We start from the raw sequence: 16,332 nt of genomic DNA on the forward strand, positions 1-16,332 counted from the left end.
ATCCCGAAGAAAAAGAAATGCAAAAAGGCAAAATGGTTGTCTGAGGAGGCCTTACAAATAGCTGAGAAAAGAAGAGAAGCTAAAGGCAAAGGAGAAAAAGAAAGCTATATCCATCTGAATGCAGAGTTTCAAAGAGCAGCAAGGAGAGATGAGAAAGCCTTCCTCAGCGATCAATGTAAAGAAATAGAGGAAAACAATAGAATGGGAAAGACTGGAGATCTCTTCAAGAGAATTAGAGATACCACGGGAACATTTCATGCAAAGATGGGCACAATAAAGGACATAAATGGTATGGACCTAACAGAAGCAGAAGATATTAAGAAGAGGTGGCAAGAACACACAGGAAAACTATACAAAAAGGATCTTCATGATCCAGATAACAACAGTTGTGTGATCAGTCACCTAGAGCCAGACATCCTGGAATGTGAAGTCAAGTGGGCCTTAGGAAGCATCACTACAAACAAACTTAGTGGGGGTGATGGAATTCCAGCTGAGCTGTTTCAAATCCTAAAGGATGATGCTGTGAAAGTGCTGCACTCAATATGCCAGCAAATTTGGAAAACTCAGCAGTGGCCACAGGACTGGAAAAGGTCCGCAATGCCAAAGAATGCTCAAACTACCGCACAATTGCACTCATCTCACACGCTAGCAGAGTAATGCTCAAAATTCTCCAAGACAGGCTTTGATAGTAGGTGAACCCTGAACTTCAGATATTCAAGCTGGATTTAGAAAAGGCAGAGGAACCAGAGATCAAATTGCCAACATCTTCTGGATCATAGAAAAAGCAAGAGAGTTCCAGAAAACATCTATCTCTGCTTTATTGACTATGCCAAAGCCTTTGTGTAGATCACAACAAACTGTGGAAAATTCTTCAAGAGATGGGACTACCAGACCACCTGACCTGCTTCCTGAGAAATCTGTATGCAGGTCAGGAAGCAATAGTTAGAAGTGGACATGGAACAATGACCAATTCCAAATTGGGAAAGGAGTATGTTAAGCCTGTATATTGTCACCCTGCTTATTTAACTTATATGCAGAGTACAGCATGAGAAACGCTGGGCTGGATGAAGCACAAGCTGGAATCAAGATTGCTGGGAGAAATATCAATAGCCTCAGATTCACAGATGACACCGCCCTTATGGCAGAAAGTGAAGAAGAACTAAAGAGCCTCATAATGAAAATGACAGAGGAGAGTGAAAAAGCTGCCTTAGAACTCAACATTCAAAAACTACAATCATGGTATCTGGTCCCATCACTTCATGGCAAATAGATGGGGAAACAATGGAAACAGTGAGAGCCTTTATATTTTGGGGGCTCCAAAATCACTGCAGATGGTGACTGCAGCCATGAAATTAAAAGCCTCCTGCTCCTTGAAGAAAAGTTATGACCAACCTAAACAGCATATTAAAAAGCAGAGACATGACTTTGCTGACAAAGGTCCGTCTAGTCAAAGCTATGGTTTTTCCAGTAGTCATGTATGGATGTGGGAGTTGGACTATAAAGAAAGCTGAGCACCGAAGAATTGATGCTTTTGAACTGTGGTGTTGGAGAAGACTCTTGAAAGTCCCTTGGACTGCAAGGAGATCCAACTAGTCCATCCTAAAGGAGATCAGTCCTGGGTGTTCATTGGAAGGACTGATGTTGAAGCTGAAACTCCAATACTTTGGCCACCTGACGCAAAGAACTGACTCACTAGAAAAAAACCCTGATGCTGGGAAAGATTGAAGGCAGGAGGAGAAGGGGACGACAGAGGATGAGGTGGTTGGATGGCATCACTGACTCAATGGACACAAGTTTGAGCAAGCTCCGGGATTTGGTGATGGACAGGGAAGCCTGGTATGCTGCAGTCCGTGGGGTCACAAAGAGTCGAACACGACTGAGTGATTGAACTGAACTGAACTGATTATGTGTCTGGCACTGCTGGGCACTTGATATGATTCCAGCTAACAGTAACTTTAAAAAATCATGCTAAATATTTTTCTTCTTTTAATCACTTTTCACTGATTATCGCTGCTCGCTTTTCTTCTATAGCCAGTCCAAAGGTAATGGGACTTTAAAGCATTTTCAGAGAGCCTAAGAGAAGAAAATGCGCTGTTGAAATGACTCAAATGTATGGAAAAAATCCTCCAGCTGCACAGTCAGTTCCAGAGAGAAATACCAGCTCCCTGGGCTGAGCTCCCGGGCGCCTGGGGTGTCACCTGGCACCTGGGTTCTGTATTTTATCTGGTCCTTACCAACCACCCTATGGGATGAAGGATCTTACCCACCTCTGTGGCTCAGAGAGATGGGTCGATTTCACCAGGTTGCCCAGCCAGGAAAGGCAGGACTTGAGGGCCCCGAGTCCTCAACCACAGGGCTCTGGGGCATCTCCTGGCCATGATTTTGAATTTTAGGAGGGACCCCTCTTCACCTGACACAGAAGGAAACTGAGGCCAGTAAGAGGTAGGGATGTCATTTTGAAAATTCACCAGCTAGGATTAGAACTAGGGTTAGACTCTTGAGAGTCCCTTGAGCTGCAAGGAGATCAAACCAGCCAATCCTAAAGGGACCTGAATATTCAATGGAAGAAATGATGCTTAAGCTGAAGCTCCAATACTTTGGTTACCTCATGTGAAAAGCTGACTCATTGGAAAAGACGCTGATGCTGGGAAAGACTGAAGGCAGGAGGAGAAGGGGGCAACAGAGGATGAAATGGTTGGATGGCATCACGGACTCAACAGACATCATGAGTTTGAGCAAACTCTGAGAGACAGTGAAGGACAGGGAAGCCTGGCATGCTACAGTCCACGGGGTCACAAAGAGTCAGACACAACTGAGAGACTGAATAACAACAGGATTAAAATCCAGGTCTCTTGAGTGGGCCCAGGTCACACATGTCTTCATGACTAGGACACAGTGGCCTCAGCCACAGAACCGCAGTGACCACAACCTCGCAGGGTGCTGAGTCTGGACCTTCCCATTTAATCCTGTACACCTGCTGGGCTGGGGAAATACCAGCCCCTCAGGCCAGCAACAGCTTTTAACCCTTTAAACTCAGACTGTCCTGATCTAAGGTCTGCGGACGGGCTAACCTCAGTGAACTGATGAGAGGAAGAGGATGGTGTGCAGGGGCGTTGTCTGCCAGCCCGCACCCTTTCTGGACGTGGTGCCCCCCGACCTGCCTGCATCTCAGCCCTGAGAGCACCGCCCTCACCTCCTCTGAGCGGGCTCACCCTCCCCCCTCCCCCGCAAAGCGTCCCAAGCACTGCAGTCCGGGACTCAGTTTATTCACCCTGTGCAGAGCCTGGGCCATCTGACAAAGACTCCTTTTACTCCTGGAGGGGCAAGGACAGCCGAGATCAGGGCCAGAGCTATTAATGCCTGAGACACCTGTTGACCCCTTTCCCTGACTCACCTCTCTGTTCCATCAGTCAGTTCCTGCTGACCCCCAGCTGGCAGAGGTGTATATACAGTCAGTGGAGAGGAAGGACCCACGTGGCCTCTCCAGCTTTGTTCTCTGAATTCCCCACGAGTGAGCCTCCCGCCTCCCCCGCCCCAGCCCCGCCCATAAGACTCTGTTCCCCAAACACCCTTTGCCTCATTCTACTTCTGCCTATTTTGAGCCACTGTCAGAGACTTCAGCTGGAGCCCAACTCTGTCCCTGATCAGCTGCAAGTCTGCCTCATCTCTTCCCCTCAGGGCCTCAGCTGCACCATCTGTAAAATGGGTCACCTCACGTTACCCAAGGGCAGGTACCAGGAAGTGCCTCAGTGTGTGCCTGGCTCTGTTCGCAGGAGAAACAGTTTGTCCCTGCATTGCATGGAGCTAATCAGCAAACACGGACTGCACCCCTCGTTAGCATCATCCAGTGAAATGCTGGGAGAGGCAGAAGTGAACACCCAGGGCTGGTCTGTCAGGCAGAGAAAATACCAAATAAACACTTTCTCCAACGGGTGTCCTATGTCCAGCCAGGAGCCAAGCCCGCCTGGCCCCACCATTCCCTCCCAAGGCACTTTGCACGCTCCCAAAACCCTGTGAGTCAGCAGAACCAGGTTAGACGTCTCATCAGAGTGGTCTCCTCTTGGGACCTCTGACCATGCCAGTGAGGTTCCTACAAGCGGGTCTGGGTGAAGGCTGGGCTTGTCTGTTTCTCTTTCTGTGCAGAAGCCTGCTGTGAAAACAACTCCACAGTCACCACCTTGAAGGGCCATCGGGGAACACTAACTAAGGATCGGATCCAGGCTGGTCCCCAAAGTGAGCAAAGAGCCAGCAGGGCCCTTGGGGTCACCAGGCGAGACTATCACCCACACGGCTCCTTGAAGGCCCCCCGAACACGCAGCCCAGCCGCCCAGCCCCCAGGACCCCGGGGTCTCGAATGCCACGTCACGCTCAGCCGGCCCTTCCATGCGCGGCTTCCTCACCAGGCACACCCTTCCCGTCTTGTGCCCACCTGGCATGCTTTGTCACTTGAGGCCTCTGCGAAAGCTCTTTGAACTTTGAGTGCCCGAGCATCTTCAAGAGACCCCGCCGATGGACGCCCAACTTGCAGCATCTCCCCGCTGGCCAGGCGGTTCCTAAGCTAGACAGAGCGAGGCTCATCTCTGGGGACCCAAGGTCCAGCATGGTCCCTGACCCACAGGAAAAGTCCATCACTTCCTGACAACTGAATGAGCAGACTTTCAATTCTCAGTTTTCAGATGCTTACAGGTTTTCCCCAAACTTTCCCTGACATAAAACGTTTTTACCTGGGCCTTCCCCTGACTCGGCAGGGCTGGTTTGCAAAGCATGCAAATTTCTTAAATGGACTGGAAGGGGCAAAGAGGAGACAAAGGTCTGCCCCTCTCTGTGCCCTTAAGTTGGGAGCTGATGTACCTACACAAAGTGATGGACGTTAAGAGAACCAATCTTCATAATTGTTTCATAATACGCCTAAATCAAGCCATGACGCGGGACGTCTGAAACTCATACACTGATGTCGTTTAGTCTCAATAAAACTGGGGAAAAAAACCCAGCAAAATTTAATGCAATTTACATGTTCGCACAGGCTTACCTGCTGGACTGTAAAATTCTAAAACACGGACGCTATGTCTTCCTTATATTTGTATCCCCAGCACTTGTCATGATGCTTATGAATATGACATAAAAGTAATTTATTTAATAAAGTCAGGGGGACCCTTCTCCCCAGAAGCCCTGCAGGCTGGGTCCCCAGCCATGGCGCGCTCAGCCCCAGCCACGCGGGGGTCCAGGGTGTCGGGAATCAGTGCCTGGAAGCAGCCACCTGGGACACTCCACGCGTTTCCCCTTCTGTCTCTTTTAGAGCAAGAGACGTCACCTTGTGTCTGCTCCGTTTAGTGTGGCTAACCCCATCCTGAAAGCTGGAGTGTCCTCTATAACAGCCGGTACTCAGATGTCATGCTGATAAGAAATCATTACCTCAACTTTTTTAACACACCGGGCTGCTTTCTCCTACGTGCGCCGGTTCACCCAGTGGGCATCCCCACCTCAGTCCCCCTTTGACAGATGAGGCAACGGAGGCTCACAAGGGGGATGGGACACTCCTGAGGTGGCACAGCCAGCAAGCAGCGGTAGGGGGGAGACGCCAACGTCAACGTGCTGTGTGACCTTGGGCAGGGTGCCGTGCCCCTCAGATGCTCCTGCCTTTTATCTGGCAACCTCCGCTGGGGGGTCTTGATGTGTGATCGCCCACCTCCACTCATTACACAGCACAGGACACCAGACCCCGGAAATACGGAATCAAACACTCTGGGTGCCTGGTCGGGAAGAGTGAAAAGCGGAAGCGTGAGTCGCTCAGTCGTGTGGACTCTCTGCGATCCCGTGGACTGTGGTCCGCCCGGCTCCTGCGTCCATGGGCTTCTCCAGGCAAGAGTACTGGAGTGGGTGGCTCTTCCCTTCTCCAGGGGATCTTCCCGACCCAGGGAGCGAGCCTGGGTCTCCTGCATTGCAGGTGGATTCCTCACTGTCTGAGCCACCGGGGGAGCCCGCTGGTCTGAAAACCACCTAGACACGAATGGCGCCACTTGGGACTCAACGGTCACCACCTTCCTTAGTCCTGGTCCTTTCTTCCCACCCAGAGGAAGCCTCTTGTCCAGTGGCTGCAGAGACCTTTCCCAGTCTTCTCAGCCTGCCGTCTTTTCCCCTAGTTTTTCCAAAGCAGGCGTCTGCTCCCAAAGGGGGTCCGGATGGCCCACATGCAGGCCTTCTCCCCTCCCGCCCCGACAGACATAACTAACCCATCACGGCTTCCTTCCCACTGAGCAGGACTCAGCCTGGGATTCCTCATCGGAACCAGGTGTCTCTGGGCCTCAGGGACTTAACACAGGAGAGAAAGGCGGGGTAGGGAGGTGGTCAGGGGCGGGCAGCTGCCAGAAAGAAATCAGGTGGCGGCGAGACAAGCAGAAGCTCACGGTACTTGACCCTGAAAACAGACCTGAGAGCCGCATTGCCCTCACTGCGGCAGGCCTGAGCAAGGCAGCCTGGGTCTCGGGGGACTCTCAGAGCTGGGGAGAGGGGAGGGGGAGAGGCAGGGGTTGGGGGAGACTTGGGGGGTGAGGAGGGGAGGGGTCCCCTCGTGAGGCCCCATGGAGGGCGGGCCAGGCTGCCGTGGGGGCGGCCCCCTTCCTGAGGATGCAGACCCCGAGGGGCAGCGTGCTTTCAGCTCTCACAGAGAACACCCCGCTCACAGAGGGGGACCCCTCACACTTGGCCACCAGCTCTGAAACGGCAGAGCTGACGTCCGCCAGCAAAGCTCAGCGCAGCTACCCCAGGGAGGTGATTCCAGACCCCCAGTCTTACAGGGCAGGCCCAGGGCCCAGAGAACGGGAGGGACTTGTCTGAGGTGCCCAGCAAATGGGTAAATAAAGGAGGTGCTAGACGGGACTGCCCCTGGGGAGCCAGGCCGACTGGGCCCGGGGCTGGGAGGTGCCCATTTTGCTTTAGGAGCCTGGGTTTCTGGACTTGCTGTCTGCTGGCTGAGCACAGACTAACAGATAACAGTATCTTCCAGAAAGCGCTCAGGTTTCACCGCGGTGAGACGCTCTGGTGTTTGAAAGGCCCTGTCAGCTTCTGTGATCTTGCGATGTATAATTGGAAAGATAAAGTTGGTCTTCATCCCAGGTTCCAGCAGAGACTTCCTAAAACCCATGGAATTTCCTAAGTGGTGAGAACGATCAAGGTGTCTTTTGTTATGTTAATGAGGCGACTCCGGAGGCGGCTAAAGAAGGGGGCCTGGTTGCCAGGAGAACCCGCCTGTGATTAGAGGGCTGGAATTTTCAGTCCCTCGACCCCTCAGCCCTGGGGAGGAGAGAGGGGCTGGAGGTGGAATCAATCACGCCTAGGTGATGAAGCCTCCGGAAAATCCCAAAAGGACAGGGTTTGGGGAGCTTCTGGTTGGTGAACACAGGGAGATTTGGGGACACAGAAAGGGCACGGAGAGGACATGGAAGCCCTGAGCTTTCCCCACGCCTTGCCTGTGGGTCTCTCTCATCTGCTTCCTGTGTTACACCTTCAGTCTGAAAACGGTGATTCTCTGAGGTCGCTGAGCTGTTGGAGCCAATTAACCCAACTCAAGGAGGGGGTCGTAGGAGCCTTGGAGTCCTAGCCATTCAGGCTGAAGGGTGTGTGTTTTGGTGGGGTGGGGGGGGGCGTCTGGTGGGACTGAGCCCTTCCCTGGGGAATCTGAGCATCTACCACGGGAGTTTGAGCAAAGTCCAAGAGACAGTGAAGGACAGGGGCGCCTGGAGTGCTGCAGTCCATGGGGCCACAAAGAGTCGGACACGACTGAGCGACCGAACAATCAGCACAGGAGCTGCGTCGGTACTGACTCAGGCTGCGCGATGCTCAGCCGGCGTTGGGCTGCTTGGTGCTGCTGGGGGAAGAACCGCACATGTTAGAGGAATCAGCTCTCTCCTGGAAGAAGTCCCAGTGTGATCCCTGGTGGGGCTCAGAGCTGAGACGGGAAGATGCATCCAAGGAATCTCCTCTCAGCCTGAGACCCCGAGGTCCGGAGGCTTCCCAGCAGCTCTGACTTCGACTAGAAGCCGAAGCCGTGGCTCACCCCAGGCTCTGTCCCGAAATGCGCTGACCTCAAGCGGGCCACCGCCGCCTTCAGCCCCACGTCTTCTCCCCTGCTGCATGGGGACAGTAAGAACCACGCGGTATGACAACGCCAGTACTACAGGTGGGAGGCCTTTCTGAGAACTGCAAACGGCTGCACACCCGACTGTCCGTGTGCTCAGCCTGCCCTGATGTATCAACAATAGCAGCAGCAAGGAGACGACCAGTTACAGTAAGTACCACCTGCAGTCACCGCCCTGCGTGGGCTGCTGTGCCGAGAACTTCCCCAGTTTTTCTCCCCTGATCCTCCCAACAACCGGAGAAGGGAGATTCTATATCACCTCTATGTTGACTGAAGACCCTGGGGCCCAGAGAGGTTAAACGACAGGCCCTGGCGCAGAGGCCAAAAGACATTTACAAGGGCTCCGGCGATTAAGAATCCATCTTGCGATACAGTGGACATGCGTTAGATTCCTGGTCCAGGAAAATTCCATACGCTGCGGAGCACCTGAGCCTGACCGCCGTGACTAAGACCCGTGCAGCCAAGTAAATACAACAAATATTTTAAAATACACGTGTGCTGTATGTGCTAAGTCGCTTCAGTCATGCCCAGCTCTTTGCCACCTTATGGATGGTAGCCTGCCAAGCGCCTCTGTCCATGGGATTCTCCAGGCAAGAATACTGGAATAGGTTGCTGTGCCCTCCTCCAGGGCATCTTCCCAACCCAGGGATTGAACCCACGTTTCTTATGTCTCCTAGCATTGGCAGGCGGGTTCTTTACCACTAGCTCAGTTCAGTTCAGTCGCTCAGTCATGTCCGACTCCTTGTGACCCGTGGACTGCAGCACGCCAGGCCTCCCTGTCCATCACCAACTGCCAGAGTCTACTCAAACTCATGTCTGTTGAGTCGGTGATGCCATCCAACCATCTCCTCCTCTGTCGTCCCCTTCTCCCGCCTTCAATCTTTTCCAGCAATGAGTCAGTTCTTTGCATCAGGTGACCAAAGTACCGGAGTTTCAGCTTCAACACCAGTCCTTCCAATGAACATTCAGGACTGATCTCCTTTAGGATGGACTGGTTGGATTTCCTTACCACAGTGCCATCTCATATATATAAAGACATTTACACTCAGACTCACTGTGAGAATAGGTCTTAAACATATCTCTCCTCTCTCTAAAGAGTGTATTTATCAGCCTTGGAGGAGGAGGTCTAGGATTCACAGCATTTTTGTTTCCTGAGTTCTTATGTTCTTCCCCCAAAAAGGAAGGCTGGTAGACTGGGAGCAGCAGTGCCTCTGGGATGAAAGTGAGCATGGAAGTGAAAGTCACTCAGTCGTGTCCAACTCTTCAGGACCCCATGGACTGTGTAGTCCCCATGGATTCTCCAGGCCAGGATACTGGAGTGGGGAGCCATAAACTTCTCCAGGGGAGATTTCCAACCAGGCGTCAAACCCAGGTCTCCTACATTGCAGGCAGATTCTTTACTAGCCGAGCCAGCAGGGAAGCCCAAGAATACTGGAGCAGGCAGCAAATCTCTTCTCCAGGGGATCTTCCTGACCCAGGAATCGAACCGGGGTCTCCTGCATTGCAGGCGGATTCTTTACCGGCTGAGCTACCAGGGAAGCCCCCTCCTCTGGGATGAATTGGTCTAAATCTTCTGTCCCCTAAGACCCTGGAGGTACATTCCCCAGGGACGGGCCGCCTCTCAAGGACTGCGGTTGTCACTGATGACAGTAGGGTAGTTTCTGGCGAGTCAATAACTTGGCATCAAGCGCCAGCATCTTAAAAATGCACAGCCCCTTCAGGCCAGACGTTCCAGTTTCCTGACCAGGCCGACGTGCAAACTGTCTGCTTCCTGCAGTCTCGCGAGATGAAAAGCTCTGGAGACCGCCGCCAACGTGAACACGCTTAACACAACTGAAACGTCAGCTTAAAGCGGTTAGGGCTGCAGACTTTATGTTGAGTGTATTTTACCACAATTAAAAATAGAAGAACAAAAAAAGGTGCTCACAGCGGAGCAGTTTTCAAGAAAGAAACTGCACATGGCCCGTCTCTCCTCACTAGGGGGTTACTTAAAGAACTGATAGGTTACCCAAACAAATGAAAACAAACCAGAACAGGGGGTGTGCAAACTGCACCCCTCCTGCCCCCGCCAGATTCAGCACCGCTTTTGCAAATAAAGTTTTATTGGCACAGAGCTCCACCCACCCTTTGCCTGTTGTGTCGGCTGGGTTCTAGCTGCAACAGCAGAGGTGGGAACACACGGCCCCCAAGCCCACAGCACATCCTGGCCAAGCCTTTAAGAAGTTTGCCAACCCTGGAGATAGAAGATCCAAGACCCCAAAAGACTCCTAGAAATAGTTTGCAGGGGGCAGTGGGTGTGTCGTGGGAGACACTGGCTCCTAAAGGGCCACGTTATGAGCTCGGTTTGGAAAATTTTAAATAAGGCACATTACCCACATGCTGATAAACGCACCGTTATGGTGGTTATCTCTGGATGGCAGGACTAGAGACGGACTTGATTTTCTTCTTACGAGTTTTCTGTGCTCTCTGAGCTTCTGTATGAAAAGCATATAACGTCTCAACACCAGAAGAAATCATTAAGTGACGGAGCGGCGGTGGTAACTAAATGCTACGGTGACGCTCATGGGGCAACAGCAATGGATACCGTCAAGACGCTGTACACCTTGAAGTCACACTACCGTTGTGTGTCAAAGGTATCTCAGCTTTTTAAAAGGCGTGCAACATAGTCAGGGCAAACGAGTAAGTTTCTGTCTAGGCGCTTCGAAGCAGCAAGTCCTTTGGCGGGTGGTCGCCGGTTGCCTGTACTGACACCCCACCCCTGTCAGAGTTTACAAGCTGGGGCGGGGTGGGGTGCGGGTGGTTGAGAAGGCGCAGGTGTAGAAGGCCCACGGGAACTCTTATGATAAGCCCAAAGAGACTCCCCCTTCCTCAGATTCCGGGGCACCCAAGAGGGTGGATCTGATTTTCAGGTGACGGGGTGGGGGGTGTTGTTCAGGGATCCCACCTGGGAGAGGAGATAAGAAATGCTTCTGGGCGCTGGCACCAACTCTGTTAGGAGCTCCAGCCTCCCAAACCCCCTGGGCTCAGTTGTGTCCGACTCAGGACTGGTCATTTTCCCTGATTCTCCACTGTCTCCTCCTCCCGGGCTCTCACTGCTCCATTTCACAGCTAGGTGGGGAAGAGGAAGCTTTGAGAGGCTTGGCCAGTGACCGCCCCCAAGGTCACACAGCTGGCCAGGGCTGGAGCTGGCATGTGAGCCCGGCCTGGCTGACTCTCCAGCTCCATGGACTTTCCACCACACGGGCTGCCCTCTGGGTCAGGATTACTACCTTTGGTGGGTTCATTAGTAACCCAGGGTCTGCTGATCAGCCGACAGACACACACACATCGATCACATCCTCAACTCTGTGGGGGCCCCTGAGTGATTATCGTCCCCTTTCTTAGGAGGGAACTGAAGTCCAGACACCCAGCGGGGCTGAGATGTCAGAGAAGGCAACTGTTCTGTAAAGACACCGCCCTCCAAACCCCGTTCCCTGCCAGTCTGGGGGCCAGGGAGACCCAGCAGGAAGACTAAACCGGGAGGGCTGCTCGGAGGAGGCATCAGATAAGCCTCTCTTGTCAAATGGGCTCCCACGGAGTGTGGGTGGATCAGCAAGCCTTGGAAGAGAGGAACACGTGGCCTGCCTCTGTGGATCGCCTCTAAGGGCCAAGCCCCTTGCACAAGAGTGTCTTTATCTGGAGCAGAATGCACATTCCAGCTTCAGGGCGGTAGGCACCTGGCTTCCAGGCTGCCCTGGGCTACTCATTAACCAGTGAGAGGCCTCAGGGGGGAAGGGCTGGACCAGAGTCTGCTCCAGCCTGGGGGAGCGGGCAGGGGAGGGCCCTGCTGGGTGGTGTGGGCACCAGTCAGATTGACCAGGGCTCACGTCCTGTGTGACCTGGGGTTGCAGGGGCAGTTGGACCACCGCTCTGAGCCTCAGTTTCCCCATCTGTGGGGTGGAGCACCACCACGGCATGCACGGTTACTGCGAGGGCCGCGGGCATCTGCGGTGCCAGCGGAGTCTGACACAGAGATGGCACGCAGAGCTTGGTGGTCGTCCCTACGCAAGGCAGCACCGTGCCCGTCACAGGGCCACCGCAGGAGAAAACCCACTGTCATTCAAACCCTCGGAGGCACAGCGAACGTTGCTAAAGAGTTCCGTAAATGTTCGAGATGATTCCTCTTTCTGTTTATGACAGTGATGAGTCCGGAGGCTGACCCAGAGCGGGGGCAGCTCCGTGCCACTTGGCAGCTGGTCAGGGAGGTGTGCGGAGCTGCCAGGGATGTGCCAGCCTGGCTCTCTGCACCTGAAGTCAAGCCACGAAGGACAGGTCTTGGGTGCCAGGGCCCATGGCTGCTGGTGATAAGAGACCCAGGGCTGGGGGCTTGATGGCAGGGTGCAATCGGATACACCAAGGGTCTTCAGGCGTTTCTCCCAGTCCTGGCTTCCCAGGTGACCCCAGTCAACCAAACCCAGCCCTGGGGAGCTCGATGCGCAGAACTTTCTGCCTAGGAAGCCAGGTTTTCAAATTCCAAACGAAGATGTACTAGTGGGTCATGAAATCAACCGAGGGGGTCAGGGTGATGGTTGTTAAGAAGGCGAACAGGACAGAAGAGAGTCCTGCAGACGGGGAGGCTGCGCGTATCACTTTGTGAAACTTTGGTTTCGGTCTCACGCGTGTGTAAGTACTCGCCGCATCCTGTCAAGAAGCGTGCTTCTTACTGAATGTCACGACTCAAAGACTTCTTTGAAAAACCCTAGGGGCTTCCCTGGTGGCTTAGATGGTGAAGAATCTGCCTGCAGTGTGGGAGACCTGGGTTCAATCTCTGGGTCGGGAAGATCCCCTGGGGAAGGGCATGGCAACCCACCCCAGTATTCTTGCCCAGAGAATCCCATGCACAGAGGAGGCTGGCAGGGTCCAATCTGTGGGATCACAACGAGCTGGACACACACACACACACAGTGAGGATGTTTAAATCAAGGCTTAGAAGGCAACTGCAGAAAAGTGGCCTCAGTCAGGTTCCTGCCCCTATCAAACCCTTTTAACAAACATTAAAATCACTACTGAAGTCAGTCAGAAAGAGAAAGACAAATATCGTACATTAATGCGCACATGCGGAATCTAGAAAGATGGTACTGATGAACGTTTTGCAGGGCAGCAAGGGAGATGCAGACGTAGAAGACAGGCTTGTGGGCACAGTGGAGGAAGGAGAAAGAGTGAAAGTGAAAGTCGCTCAGTCGTGTCCAACTCTCTGTGACCCCATGGACTACACAGTCCATGGAATTCTCCAGGAATTCTCTAGGCCTTCTCCAGGCCAGAGTACCGAAGTGAGTAGCCTTTCCTTTCTCCAGGGGATCTTCCCAACCCAGGGATCGAACCCAGGTCTCCCGCATTGCAGGCAGACTCTTTACCAGCTGAGCCACAGGGGAGGCCCAGGGGAAGGGGAGGGTAGGACACATTGAGAGAACAGCAAGAAAAGATGCACCTCACCGTATGCAAAATAAACAGCCAGCGGGATGCCCTGTGCGACACGCGGTGCTCAAGCCAGTGCTGTGCGACAGGTGGGGGAGGTGCTCTAAGAGGGGTGGGGAGGGGGTGGGACGGGAGGCTGACTCCGGGGGGACGGGACATAGGTATACCTGTGGCTGACTCATGCTGGTATACGGCAAAGGCCAACGCAACACCATAAAGCAATCGTCCTCCAATAAAAAAAAAGAAATAAATAAAAAAAGCATATTGTGACCCTGAACTGGAGTGGAGGTTGGGGGTGGGGGGGAGTTCTGTGCACACTAGACAATCAGCAAAACGCAAAACGCTATTAACGTCGATTAGATAACAGAACCGTGTCAACGTGAGATGTTCCAGGGCTGATCACTGAGGGCTTGCACCGGAAGTCCTTGCTCTCACGAAGGGCAGGTGGAAGGATTAGAGGGAAAAGGCACCACCCAGAACTCCCCGCAGAGGCAACCACAGTAAACGCAAACGCGGCTGTTTTCACAGCTCACGGTGAAGCCACGGAGCCCAGGACGAAACTGCTCCCAGCGGGAAGATGCAATGGAAAGACATACAGGCCTTCACTGTAACATTCTTGCAACTGCCCTGAAGGTTTTCCTTTTTTTTTTTTTAAATAAAGAGAAAATGCAATGAAAAGATGCCTGGGACGGCAGCCCGATTTCTCGAGCATCCCATCAGCTGGGAGCCCCTTTCACACGCGCCCGACTCTGAACCTCGCATTGACCCCACGAGGGGCCCCTCCATGCCCGGTGAGGAGCCAGGCAGGGAGCCGGGCCAGGACTCCGGAATCAGCATACAGCAGCTTTGCAGGGCCGTCTCCCTGCCACCAACGCACACTGGTGGCCAAGCTGGGCCGTGGACCCACCATCCCCAGGTGACCTGCGGACAGGGTCCTGGACATCCGGAGGTGACCTGCAGACAGGGTCCTGGCACTTCGATCTGGAATCTTGCAATCCACCCCCCCCGCCACCCCCACAGGTCCCTGCCACCCATGGCAAGACACCGTGACTGCGGGGAGGTCAGACGCCACTTACGTTTTGGAGGCTTCTCACAAAGCGCTGTTGCTCTGGACCTGTGGCGAGGAGAGGCAGCAGAGAAGGGAAGAAGAGGCCTAGTCAGGCTGTGAAGCACGCAGGACCCTGGGGTCTGTTCCCCGCGGGACCACCCAGCCCGCAGCGCTGGGGGCAGCAACGCGGAGTCACTTCCTTACTGAGCGTCTGCCATGGCAGGCACTGCTCTAGGCCCTGGGAACCCGTCCACATCCAGGGGCACTTGGTGCCTCCACACACACACACGAGTGAGCACACACACACACCACATGTTCACGCACAGGCACACGCTCATACACCCCTCGCCCGGGTGCAGGGTCCCTAAAGTAGTCAGGGCCAGGAAGCAGAGCTGGGAGGAGCAGCAAGAGAGGGGAAGGCTCTTCCTGCTGTCTGAGAGGGGGTAAGCGCCCCCACCCCCAGCTCGAACCCCAAAACCTGCGCTCCCATGAGCTGCCCCCCCCGGCTCAGCCATGCGCCCAGGGCTGTGAGTGACTGTCTAGATGAAGACTGTATTAATAACACTCATCCTCTGCTTAGAGGCTAAGCTTCAGTGCTCCAGGGACACCTGTCGAACTGGGCTGAGTCAAGTGGTCCCCAGATGTGACTGACCTTCAAAACTTTTTTTTTTTTAAATAGACCCCTTCAGTTCTTTGGGACTCGGTTTGAGAAACAAGGCAAGTGGGGGTGGATCACGTCTGCCTCTCATTTCACCAGCAGAGCTGTGCTGGAAGGCTCTCCAGGTTTCCTGGATTAAAAAAATGCAGAAAACCAGGAAGTGCTTCCTTATCAAGGAAGGCCTCACACTTCGATGAACAGTAAAATGGATTAGTGGGGGCGGTCGGGGTGGGGAGGGGTTGTTAGAGCAGAGAGGCCTCCAGGACTGGGCACTTACTTCCTCTTTGTACCTGAAGCCCTGCCCGTAGGGCCTCTTCCCCAGACTCAGAGCTGGGTTCCAGCAGTCTACGGGGCCCGTGTCCCCACAGGCTCACACAGGCCCCTGCTGTGTCCCGGGCACTGGGCGTAGGAAGGCCGAGTCAGTTATTTATCGAGCATCGACTACATGGGAGGCACTGTTGGAGGCCCTGGGAGCCCGGCAGTGAATAAGACAGCTGAGGGCCTCGCTCTCTTGGAGCCTGGAATCCCATGGGCGAAGGCTGACAAGGATGCCATTGAGGCTTCCTTCTCTGGGTGGACACGTGGCTCTGTGAACTCTGGGTGGATTAGTAATGTCTGCAGCGGGTGCGGGTGGTGGAAACGGCACGGCTGTTATCCAGGACCATGCCCAGGGAAGAGACGCAAAGGGGGTGAGGAAGGTAGCATGTTCAGTGTACAATTACAGGTGCAATGCTCAAGGAACCAGACACAGAGGAGGATAACTGGGCCCAAAGTGAGACCTTAGCAGGTACATGAGGCCAGCCCAGCTCGGAGAAGAGGAAAAATGGCCAAGTCCCTCTGCATCACGCTAGTGTGCAGGCACCTGGACCCCTTTCTCTGGGTCTGTTCCCTGCATCTGTTCTCCCGGGAGACCACCCCCCCCCTCCGCTCCTCTCAGCCCCCGGGGTTCTGGGTGGGCTAAGCCCACCTCCTACTTCCAGGGGTGGGCATGCGAGCTGGACTGAGCCCATCGGAGGGCTGGCATGACTGGCTCCAGGA

General features: G+C 54.0%; 1 protein-coding gene across 6 annotated transcripts in view; it reads right to left on the minus strand.

The window, feature by feature from the left end:
* The window catches only part of SLC6A6 (solute carrier family 6 member 6), an 81,816-nt gene that overhangs the window by 55,118 nt on the left and 10,366 nt on the right, over positions 1-16,332 (minus strand). For 4 of the 6 annotated variants that reach the window (XM_027957819.3, XM_027957816.3, XM_042236441.2 and 1 more), the window contains exon 2: positions 14,665-14,702. The exons of the other annotated variants lie outside the window; for them this stretch is intronic. The gene's annotated coding sequence lies outside the window, so the exon portion shown is untranslated. The remainder of the gene's footprint in view (positions 1-14,664; positions 14,703-16,332) is intronic. 6 annotated transcript variants of the gene reach the window in all.

This window comes from Ovis aries, chromosome 19 (assembly GCF_016772045.2).
Source record: "Ovis aries strain OAR_USU_Benz2616 breed Rambouillet chromosome 19, ARS-UI_Ramb_v3.0, whole genome shotgun sequence".
Classification (NCBI taxonomy): Eukaryota; Metazoa; Chordata; class Mammalia; order Artiodactyla; family Bovidae; genus Ovis; species Ovis aries.